Raw genomic sequence first — 10,816 nt, forward strand, 5'->3', positions numbered from 1 at the left:
CCCTCACAGAAAGCTGCTCTCTGTACAGTGCCCCTCACAGAAAGCTGCTCTCTGTACAGTGCCCCTCACAGAAAGCTGCTCTCTGTACAATGCCCCTCACAGAAAACTGCTCTCTGTACAGTGCCCTTCACAGAAAGCAGCTCTCTGTACAGTACCCCTCACAGAAAGCTGCTCTCTGCACGGTACCCCTCACAGAAATCTGCTCTCTGTTCTGTGCCCCCTCACAGAAAGCTGCTCTCTGCACGGTACCCCTCACAGAAAGCTGCTCTCTGCACAGTACCCCTCACAGAAAGCTGCTCTCTGTACAGTGCCCCCTCACAGAAAGCTGCTCTCTGCACGGTACCCCTCACAGAAAGCTGCTCTCTGTACAGTACCCCTCACAGAAATCTGCTCTCTGTACAGTACCCCCCTCACAAAAAGCTGCTCTCTGTATGGTACCCCTCACAGAAAGCAGCTCTCTGTACAGTACCTCTCATAGAAAGCTGCTCTCTGTACAGTGCCCCCTCACAGAAAGCTGCTCTCTGCATGGTACCCCTCACAGAAAGCTGCTTTCTGTACTGTACACCGCACAGAAAGCTACTCTCTGTACAGTGTCCCTCACAGAAAGCTGCTCTCTGTACAGTGCCCCTCACAGAAAGCAGCTCTCTGTACAGTGCCCCTCACAGAAAGCAGCTCTCTGTACAGTACCCCTCACAGAAAGATGTTCTCTGTACAGTACCCCTCACAGAAAGCAGGTCTCTGTACTGTACCCCTCACAGAAAGATGCTCTCTGTACTGTACCCCTCACAGAAAGCTGCTCTCTGCACGGTACCCCTCACAGAAAGCTGCTCTCTGTACATTACCCCTCACAGAAAGCTGATCTCTGTACAGTGCCCCTCACAGAAAGCTGCTTTCTGTACAGGGCCCCTCACAGAAAGCAGCTCTCTGTACAGTACCCACTCACAGAAATCTGCTCTCTGTACAGTATCCCTCACAGAAAGCAGCTCTCTGTACAGTACCCCTCACAGGAATCTGCTCTCTGTACTGTATCACTCACAGAAAGCTGCTCTCTGTACAGTACCCCTCACAGAAAGATGCTCTCTGTACTGTACCCCTCACAGAAAGCTGCTCTCTGCATGGTACCCCTCACAGAATGCTGCTCTCTGTACGTTACCCCTCACAGAAAGCTGCTCTCTGTACAGTGCCCCTCACAGAAAACTGCTCTCAGTCCAGTACCCCTCACAGAAAGCTGCTCTCTGTACAGTACCCCCTCACAGAAAGCTGCTCTCGGCACAGTGCCCCTCACAAGAAGCTGCTCTCTGTACAGTACCCCCTCACAGAAAGCTGCTCTCTGCAAGTGCCCCTCACAGAAAGTTGCTCTCTGCACAGTGCCCCTCACAGAAAACTGCTCTCAGTCCAGTACCCCTCACAGAAAGCTGCTCTCTGTACAGTACCCCTCACAGAAAGCTGCTCTCTGCTTGGTACACCTCACAGAAAGCTGCTCTCTGTACAGTGCCCCTCACAGAAAGCTGCTCTCTGTACAGTACCCACTCACAGAAATCTGCTCTCTGTACAGTACCCCTCACAGAAAGCTGCTCTCTGCTTGGTACACCTCAGAGAAAGCTGCTCTCTGTACAGTGCCCCTCACAGAAAGCTGCTCTCTATACAGTATCCCTCACAGAAAGCAGCTCTCTGTACAGTACCCCTCACAGGAATCTGCTCTCTGTACTGTATCACTCACAGAAAGCTGCGCTCTGTACAGTGCCCCCTCACAGAAAGCTTCTCTCTGTACAGTGCCCCCTCACAGAAAGCTGCTCTCTGTACAGTGCCCCTCACAGAAAGCTGCTCTCTGTACAGTATCCCTCACAGAAAGCAGCTCTCTGTACAGTACCCCTCACAGGAATCTGCTCTCTGTACTGTATCACTCACAGAAAGCTGCTCTCTGTACAGTACACCCCTCACAGGAAGATGCGCTCTGTACAGTACCCCCCTCAGAGAAAGCTGCTCTCTGTACAGCACCCCACACAGAAAGCTGCTCTCTGTATAGCACCACACACAGAAAGCTGCTCTCTGTACTGTATCTCTCACAGAAAGCTCCTCTGAGTACAGCACCCCTCAAAGAAAGCTGCTCTCTGTACAGTGCACCCCACAGAAAGCTGCTCTCTGCATGGTACCCTTCACAGAAAGCTGCTCTCTGTACAGTACCCCTCACAGAAATCTGCCCTCTGTATAGTATCCCTCACAGAAAGCTGCTCTCTGTACAGTACCCCTCACAGAAAGCTGCTCTCTGCACAGTGCCTCTCACAGAAAGCTGCTCTCTGCACGGTACCCCTCACAGAAAGCTGCTCTCTGTGCAGTACACCCTCACAGAAAGCTGCTCTCTGTATGGTACCCCTCACAGAAAGCTGCTCTCTGTACAGTACCCCTCACAGAAAGCTGCTCTCTGTATAGTACACCCCTCACAAAAAGCTGCTCTCTGTACAGTACCCCTCACAGAAAGCTGCTCTCTGTACAGTACCCCCCTCACAAAAAGCTGCTCTCTGTACAGTGCCCCTCACAGAAAGCTGCTCTCTGTACAGTGCTCCTCACAGAAAGCTGCTCTCTGTACAGTGCCCCTCACAGAAAGCTGCTCTCTGTACAATGCCCCTCACAGAAAACTGCTCTCTGTACAGTGCCCTTCACAGAAAGCAGCTCTCTGTACAGTACCCCTCACAGAAAGCTGCTCTCTGCACGGTACCCCTCACAGAAATCTGCTCTCTGTTCTGTGCCCCCTCACAGAAAGCTGCTCTCTGCACGGTACCCCTCACAGAAAGCTGCTCTCTGCACAGTGCCCCCTCACAGAAAGCTGCTCTCTGCACGGTACCCCTCACAGAAAGCTGCTCTCTGTACAGTACCCCTCACAGAAATCTGCTCTCTGTACAGTACCCCCCTCACAAAAAGCTGCTCTCTGTATGGTACCCCTCACAGAAAGCTGCTCTCTGTACAGTACCCCCCTCACAAAAAGCTGCTCTCTGTACAGTGCCCCTCACAGAAAGCTGCTCTCTGTACAGTGCCCCTCACAGAAAGCTGCTCTCTGTACAGTGCCCCCTCACAGAAAGCTGCTCTCTGCACGGTACCCCTCACAGAAAGCAGCTCTCTGTACAGTGTCCCTCACAGAAAGCTGCTCTCTGTACAGTGCCCCTCACAGAAAGCAGCTCTCTGTACAGTACCCCTCACAGAAAGATGTTCTCTGTACAGTACCCCTCACAGAAAGCAGGTCTCTGTACTGTACCCCTCACAGAAAGATGCTCTCTTAACAGTACCCCTCACAGAAAGCTGCTCTCTGTACATTACCCCTCACAGAAAGCTGCTCTCTGTACAGTATCCCTCACAGAAAGCAGCTCTCTGTACAGTACCCACTCATAGAAATCTGCTCTCTGTACAGTATCCCTCACAGAAAGCAGCTCTCTGTACAGTTCCCCTCACAGGAATCTGCTCTCTGTACTGTATCACTCACAGAAAGCTGCTCTCTGTACAGTACCCCTCACAGAAAGATGCTCTCTGTACTGTACCCCTCACAGAAAGCTGCTCTCTGCATGGTACCCCTCACAGAATGCTGCTCTCTGTACATTACCCCTCACAGAAAGCTGCTCTCTGTACAGTGCCCCTCACAGAAAACTGCTCTCAGTCCAGTACCCCTCACAGAAAGCTGCTCTCTGTACAGTACCCCCTCATAGAAAGCTGCTCTCTGTACAGTACCCCCTCACAGAAAGTTGCTCTCTGCACAGTACCCCTCACAGAAAGCTGCTCTCTGTACAGTACCCCTCACAGAAAGCTGCTCTCTGCTTGGTACACCTCACAGAAAGCTGCTCTCTTTACAGTGCCCCTCACAGAAAGCTGCTCTCTGCACAGTACCCCTCACAGAAAGCTGCTTTCTGTACAGGGCCCCTCACAGAAAGCAGCTCTCTGTACAGTACCCACTCACAGATATCTGCTCTCTGTACAGTATCCCTCACAGAAAGCAGCTCTCTGTACAGTACCCCTCACAGGAATCTGCTCTCTGTACTGTATCACTCACAGAAAGCTGCTCTCTGTACAGTGCCCCCTCACAGAAAGCTTCTCTCTGCACAGTGCCCCCTCACAGAAAACTGCTCTCTTCACAGTACCCCTCACAGGAAGATGCGCTCTGTACAGTACCCCCCTCAGAGAAAGCTGCTCTCTGTACAGCACCCCACACAGAAAGCTGCTCTCTGTATAGCACCACACACAGAAAGCTGCTCTCTGTACAGTATCTCTCACAGAAAACTGCGCTCTGTACAGTACCCCACACAGAAAGCTACTTTCTCTACAGAATCCCTCACAGAAAGCTGCTCTCTGTACTGTGCCCCCTCACCACAAAGCTGCTCTCTGTACAGTATCACTCACAGAAGGCTGCTTTCTGTACTGTGACCCCCACAGAAACCTGCTTTCTGTACAGTGCCTCCTCACAGGAAGCTGCTCTCTGTACAGTGCCTCCTCACAGGAAGCTGCTCTCTGTACAGTGCCCCACCACAGAAACCTACGCTCTGTACAGTGCCCCCTCACAGAAAGCTGCTCTCAATACTGACCCCACACAGAAAGCTGCTCTCTGTACAGTGCCTCTCAAAGAAAGCTGCTCTCTGCACAGTACCCCTCACAGAAATCTGCTCTCCGTGCAGTATCCCTCACAGAAATCTGCTCTCTGTACAGTGCCCCTCACAGAAAGCTGCTCTCGGGACAGTGCCCCATCAAAAAACCTACGCTCTGTACAGTGCCCCATCACAGACAGCTGCTCTCTGTACAGTATTCCTCACAGAAAGCTGCTCTCAATACTGTACCCCACACAGAAAGCTGCTCTCTGTACAGTGCCCCTGAAAGAAAGCTGCTCTCTGCACAGTGCCCCTCACAGAAAGCTGCTCTCAGTACAGTACCCCTCACAGAAAGCTGCTCTCAGTACAGTACCCCTCACAGAAAGCTGGTCTCTGCACAGTACACCTCACAGAAAGATGCGCTCTGTAAAGTACCCCCGCACAGAAAGCTGCTCTAAGTACAGTATCCCTCACAAAAATTTGCACTCTCTACAGTATCCCTCACAGAAAGCTGCTATCTGTAAAGTACCCCCCACAGAAAGCTGCTCTCTGTACAGTGCCCCTCACAGAAAGCTGCTCTCTCGACAGTGCCCCTCACAGTAAGCTGCTCTCTCTACAGTGCCCCTCACAGAAAGCTGCTCTGTAGAGTATCCCACACAGAAAGCTGCTCTCTGTACAGTACCCCCTCACAGAAAGCTGCTCACTGTACATTGCCCCTCACAGAAAGCTGCTCTCTGTACGGTAATCTCTGCAGAAATCTGCTCTCTGTACAGTGCCCCTCACAGAAAGATGTGCTCTGTACAGTACCCCACTCACAAAAAGCTGCTCTCTGTGCTGAACCCCTCACAGAAAGCTGCTCTCTGTGCAGTGCCCCTCACAGAAAGCTGCTCTAAGTACAGTATCCCTCACAGAAATTTGCACTCTCTCCAGTATCCCTAACAGAAAGCTGCTCTCTGTACAGTACCCCCCACAGAAAGCTGCTCTCTACAGTGCCCCTCACAGAAATCTGCTCTCTGTACAATATCCCTCACAGAAAGCTGCTCTCTGTACAGTGCCCCTCACAGAAAGCTGCTCTCTGTACAGTACGCCGCGCAGAATGCTGCTCTCAGTACATGACCCCTCACAGAAAGCTGCTCTCTGTACAGAACCCCTCACAGAAAGCTGCTCACTGTCCAGTATCCCTCACAGAAAGCTGCTCTCGGTACAGTATCCCTCACAGAAAGATGCTCTCTGTACAGTGCCCCTCACAGAAAGCTGCTCTGTGTACAGTATCCCTCACAAAAAGCTGCTCTCTGTACAGAACCCCTCACAGAAATCTGCTCTCTGTACAGTATCCCTCACAGAAAGCTGCTCTCTGTACAGTATCCCTCACAGAAACCTGCTCTCTGTACAGTACCCCCGCACAGAAAGCTGCTCTCTGTACAGTACCCCCTCACAGAAAGCTGCTCTCTGCACAGTGCCCCTCACAGAAAGTTGCTCTCTGCGAAGTACACCTCACAGAAAGCTGCTCTCTTTACAGTGCCCCTCACAGAAAGCTGCTCTCTGCACAGTACCCCTCACAGAAAGCTGCTCTCTGTACAGTGCCCCTCACACAAAGCAGCTCTCTGTACAGTACCCCCTCACAGAAATCTGCTCTCTGTACAGTATCCCTCACAGAGAGCAGCTCTCTGTACAGTACCCCTCACAGGAATCTGCTCTCTGTACTGTATCACTCACAGAAAGCTGCTCTCTGTACAGCACCCCCCTCACAAAAAGCTGCTCTCCGTGCAGTACCCCTCATAGAAAGCTGCTCCCTGTACAGTATCACTCACAGAAAGCTGCTCCCAGTACAGTGCCCCTCACAGAAAGCTGGTCTCTGTACAGTTTCCCTCACAGAAAGCTGCTCTCAGTGCAGTACCCCTCACAGACATCTGCTCTCTGTACAGTACCCCTCACAGAAATCTGCTCTCTGTACAGTGCCCCCTCACAGAAATCTGCTCTCTTCACAGTGCCCCTCACAGAAAGATGCGCCCTGTACCGTACCCCCCTCACAAAAAGCTGCTCTCTGTGCAGTGCCCCTCGCAGAAAGCTGCTCCCTGTACAGTACCCCTCACAGAAAAATGCTCACTGTGCAATACACCCCTCACAGAAAGCTGCTCTCTGTATAGCACCCCACACAGAAAGCAGCTCTCTGTACGGTATCTCTCACAGAAAGCTGCTATCTGCACAGTATCAGTCACAGAAAGCTGCTCTCTGCACGGTACCCCTCACAGAAATCTACTCTCTGCACTGTACCACTAACAGAAAGCTGCTCTCTGCACAGTACCACTCACAGAAAGCTGCTCTCTGTACAGTAACCCTCACAGAAAGCTGCTCTCTGTACAGTACACCCCCTCACAAAAAACTGCTCTCTGTACAGTACCCCCCTCACAAAAAGCTGCACTCTGTATGGCACCCCTCACAGAAAGCAGCTCTCTGTACAGAACCCCTCACAGCAATCTGCTCTCTGTGCAGTATCCCTCACAGAAATCTGCTCTCTGTACAGTGCCCCTCACAGAAAGCTGCTCTCAGTACAGTGCCCCATCAAAAAACCTACGCTCTGTACAGTGCCCCCTCACAGACAGCTGCTCTCTGCACAGTATCCCTCACAGAAAGCTGCTCTCAGTACAGTACCCCTCACAGAAAGCTGGTCTCTGCACAGTACACCTCACAGAAAGATGCGCTCTGTACAGTACCCCTCACAGAAATTTGCACTCTCTACAGTATCCCTCACAGAAAGCTACTATCTGGAAAGTACCCCCCACAGAAAGCTGCTCTCTCTACAGTGCCCCTCACAGAAAGCTGCTCTGTAGAGTATCCCACACAGAAAGCTGCTCTCTCTACAGTGCCCCTCACAGAAAGCTGCTCTCTGTACAGTGCCCCTCACAGAAAGCTGCTCTCTGCACAGTACCCCTCACAGAAAGCTGCTTTCTGTACAGGGCCCCTCACAGAAAGCAGCTCTCTGTACAGTACCCACTCACAGAAATCTGCTCTCTGTACAGTATCCCTCACAGAAAGCAGCTCTCTGTACAGTACCCCTCACAGGAATCTGCTCTCTGTACTGTATCACTCACAGAAAGCTGCTCTCTGTACAGCACCCCCCTCACAGAAAGCTTCTCTCTGTACAGTGCCTCCTCACAGAAAACTGCTCTCTTCACAGTACCCCTCACAGAAAGCTGCTCTCTGTACAGTGTCCCTCACAGAAAGCTGCTCTCTGTACAGTACCCCTCAGAGAAAGCTGCTCTCTGTACAGCACCCCACACAGAAAGCTGCTCTCTGTATAGCACCACACACAGAAAGCTGCTCTCTGTACAGTATCTCTCACAGAAAACTGCGCTCTGTACAGTACCCCACACAGAAAGCTACTTTCTCTACAGAATCCCTCACAGAAAGCTGCTCTCTGTACTGTGCCCCCTCACCACAAAGCTGCTCTCTGTACAGTATCACTCACAGAAGGCTGCTCTCTGTACTGTGACCCCCACAGAAAACTGCTTTCTGTACAGTGCCTCCTCACAGGAAGCTGCTCTCTGTACAGTGCCCCACCACAGAAACCTACGCTCTGTACAGTGCCCCCTCACAGAAAGCTGCTCTCAATACTTACCCCACACAGAAAGCTGCTCTCTGTACAGTGCCTCTCAAAGAAAGCTGCTCTCTGCACAGTACCCCTCACAGAAATCTGCTCTCCGTGCAGTATCCCTCACAGAAATCTGCTCTCTGTGCAGTGCCCCTCACAGAAAGCTGCTCTCGGGACAGTGCCCCATCAAAAAACCTACGCTCTGTACAGTGCCCCATCACAGACAGCTGCTCTCTGTACAGTATTCCTCACAGAAAGCTGCTCTCAATACTGTACCCCACACAGAAAGCTGCTCTCTGTACAGTGCCCCTGAAAGAAAGCTGCTCTCTGCACAGTGCCCCTCACAGAAAGCTGCTCTCAGTACAGCACCCCTCACAGAAAGCTGGTCTCTGCACAGTACACCTCACAGAAAGATGCGCTCTGTAAAGTACCCCCGCACAGAAAGCTGCTCTAAGTACAGTATCCCTCACAAAAATTTGCACTCTCTACAGTATCCCTCACAGAAAGCTGCTATCTGTAAAGTACCCGCCACAGAAAGCTGCTCTCTGTACAGTGCCCCTCACAGAAAGCTGCTCTCTCGACAGTGCCCCTCACAGAAAGCTGCTCTCTCTACAGTGCCCCTCACAGAAAGCTGCTCTGTAGAGTATCCCACACAGAAAGCTGCTCTCTGTACAGTACCCCCTCACAGAAAGCTGCTCACTGTACATTGCCCCTCACAGAAAGCTGCTCTCTGTACGGTAATCTCTGCAGAAATCTGCTCTCTGTACAGTGCCCCTCACAGAAAGATGTGCTCTGTACAGTACCCCACTCACAAAAAGCTGCTCTCTGTGCTGAACCCCTCACAGAAAGCTGCTCTCTGTGCAGTGCCCCTCACAGAAAGCTGCTCTAAGTACAGTATCCCTCACAGAAATTTGCACTCTCTCCAGTATCCCTAACAGAAAGCTGCTATCTGTACAGTACCCCCCACAGAAAGCTGCTCTCTCTACAGTGCCCCTCACAGAAAGCTGCTCTGTAGAGTATCCCACACAGAAAGCTGCTCTCTGTACAGTACCCCCTCACAGAAAGCTGCTCACTGTACATTGCCCCTCACAGAAAGCTGCTCTCTGTACGGTAATCTCTGCAGAAATCTGCTCTCTGTACAGTGCCCCTCACAGAAAGATGTGCTCTGTACAGTACCCCACTCACAAAAAGCTGCTCTCTGTGCTGAACCCCTCACAGAAAGCTGCTCTAAGTACAGTATCCCTCACAGAAATTTGCACTCTCTCCAGTATCCCTAACAGAAAGCTGCTCTCTGTACAGTACCCCCCACAGAAAGCTGCTCTCTACAGTGCCCCTCACAGAAATCTGCTCTCTGTACAGTATCCCTCACAGAAAGCTGCTCTCTGTACAGTGCCCCTCACAGAAAGCTGCTCTCTGTACAGTACGCCGCGCAGAATGCTGCTCTCAGTACATGACCCCTCACAGAAAGCTGCTCTCTGTACAGAACCCCTCACAGAAAGCTGCTCACTGTCCAGTATCCCTCACAGAAAGCTGCTCTCGGTATAGTATCCCTCACAGAAAGATGCTCTCTGTACAGTGCCCCTCACAGAAAGCTGCTCTGTGTACAGTATCCCTCACAGAAAGCTGCTCTCTGTACAGTATCCCTCACAGAAAGCTGCTCTCTGTACAGTATCCCTCACAGAAACCTGCTCTCTGTACAGTACCCCCGCACAGAAAGCTGCTCTCTGTACAGTACCCCCTCACAGAAAGCTGCTCTCTGCACAGTGCCCCTCACAGAAAGTTGCTCTCTGCGTAGTACACCTCACAGAAAGCTGCTCTCTTTACAGTGCCCCTCACAGAAAGCTGCTCTCTGCACAGTACCCCTCACAGAAAGCTGCTCTCTGTACAGTGCCCCTCACACAAAGCAGCTCTCTGTACAGTATCCCCTCACAGAAATCTGCTCTCTGTACAGTATCCCTCACAGAGAGCAGCTCTCTGTACAGTACCCCTCACAGGAATCTGCTCTCTGTACTGTATCACTCACAGAAAGCTGCTCTCTGTACAGCACCCCCCTCACAAAAAGCTGCTCTCCGTGCAGTACCCCTCACAGAAAGCTGCTCCCTGTACAGTATCACTCACAGAAAGCTGCTCCCAGTACAGTGCCCCTCACAGAAAGCTGGTCTCTGTACAGTTTCCCTCACAGAAAGCTGCTCTCAGTGCAGTACCCCTCACAGACATCTGCTCTCTGTACAGTACCCCTCACAGAAATCTGCTCTCTGTACAGTGCCCCCTCACAGAAATCTGCTCTCTTCACAGTGCCCCTCACAGAAAGATGCGCTCTGTACTGTACCCCCCTCACAAAAAGCTGCTCTCTGTGCAGTGCCCCTCGCAGAAAGCTGCTCCCTGTACAGTACCCCTCACAGAAAAATGCTCACTGTGCAATACACCCCTCACAGAAAGCTGCTCTCTGTATAGCACCCCACACAGAAAGCAGCTCTCTGTACGGTATCTCTCACAGAAAGCTGCTATCTGCACAGTATCAGTCACAGAAAGCTGCTCTCTGCACGGTACCCCTCACAGAAATCTACTCTCTGCACAGTACCACTAACAGAAAGCTGCTCTCTGCACAGTACCACTCACAGAAAGCTGCTCTCTGTACAGTACACCCCCTCACAAAAAA

This window comes from Chiloscyllium plagiosum, unplaced genomic scaffold (assembly GCF_037043375.1).
Source record: "Chiloscyllium plagiosum isolate Xiang-an unplaced genomic scaffold, Cpla_swu_hap1 HiC_scaffold_19, whole genome shotgun sequence".
NCBI classification, from domain to species: domain Eukaryota; kingdom Metazoa; phylum Chordata; class Chondrichthyes; order Orectolobiformes; family Hemiscylliidae; genus Chiloscyllium; species Chiloscyllium plagiosum.